Raw genomic sequence first — 1,572 nt, 5'->3', positions numbered from 1 at the left:
ACCTTGTATGCATATATGCATCACCATGGACACAGACAGTAGGGTTTTGAAGGCCTGAGGTGGGGGGAGGGAGGGAGGCTGGAGGGGGCCAATGCGGGGGAAAAGGGGACATATGTAATACTTTCAACAATAAAGAACTATTATTTTTTTTTAAATCTGTGGTGCCTTTACACAATGGAATACTACACGGCTGTAAAAAGGAAGGAACTCTTACCTTTTACAGCAGCATGGATAAACTGGAGAGCATTATGCTAAGTGAAATAATAAGCCAGTCAGAGAAAGACAACTATCATACGATCTCACTTACATGTGGACGCTAATGAACAAAATTAACTGACCAATAAAATAGAACCAGCGTCATGGGTACATGGAACAGACTGACGGCTGTCAGAGGGGAGGGGGGAGAAGGGGGATGGGATGAAAGACGGTGAAGAGATTAGCCAAAGAGCATGCTATGCATCGCCCACGGACACAGACAGCAATGTGGGAGGGCCAGAGCGAGGGGGGGAGCAACAATGGGGGGCAAGGATGGCCCACTGGACCGGTGTCCGGAGCCCTCTGCTGTGCGGGTCAGGCACCCTCCGTCCTGGCAGGAAGCCTACAGCTCCATAAAGGAATCCAGGAAGTGCCTTGAACTTGGCATTGTCTTAGTCACCTCGGGCAGCTATAACAGATACCATAGGGCTGTGGTCGGCAAACTGCGGCTCGCGAGCCACATGCGGCTCTTTGGCCCCTTGAGTGTGGCTCTTCCTAAGCCTTAGGAGCACCCTAATTAAATTAATAACAATGTACTTACCTATATAGTTTAAGTTTAAAAAACTTGGCTCTCAAAAGAAATTTCAATCGTTGCACTGTTGATATTTGGCACTGTTGACTAAGGAGTTTGCCGACCACTGCATGGAGAAACTTACACAACAGAAACCGATTTCTCACAGTTTGAGGTGCTACAAGTCCAAGACCCAGGCGCTGGCAGCACTGGATCTGATGAGGGCTCCCTTCCCAGTGTGCAGGCAGCCACCACCTCCGTATCGCCTCAGGCAGGGAGAGAGAAGCCAGCTCTCTGGTGTCTCCTCTTACCAGGGCACTAAATCCCACCACGTGCCCGCCCTCATCACCTCGTCCCCTCCTAATAGGGTCACCTGGGATGAGGGCTTCGCAGCGTGCATTTGGGGGGCGGAGGAATGCGAGCATTCAGTCCAGGGCAGGCCTGCTCGTTTCCCCTCTCTCAGCCTCGGTTTCCTCATCTAAATACAGAGGCAACGTCACTGCTAAAAATCAGTTTATCAGGAGAAACTAAGATGGCGGCAGAGATAAACACCGGGAAGTTGATGCCGCTCACAACAATTGATTAATACCTCAGAAAAACAATACGGACATCATCCAGAACCACAGGAAGCCTGGCTGACTGTAAATTCTACAACTAGAAGGAAAGAAAAGCACACTGAGAGCAAGAGAAGCTGCAGAAGAGAAGCGCAGAGGTACGGGGCTCGCGCGCGGAAAGGGGCTGGCACCTGAGGACGCGGCTGTCTTTTTGAATCCGGAGGGAGTCACAAGCTCCCGACGGCTCTGAAC

Source organism: Myotis davidii, unplaced genomic scaffold (assembly GCF_000327345.1).
Source record: "Myotis davidii unplaced genomic scaffold, ASM32734v1 scaffold960, whole genome shotgun sequence".
Taxonomy (NCBI): domain Eukaryota; kingdom Metazoa; phylum Chordata; class Mammalia; order Chiroptera; family Vespertilionidae; genus Myotis; species Myotis davidii.
The sequence above is the reverse complement of the archived record's forward strand: the minus strand, read 5'-3'. Positions refer to the sequence as shown.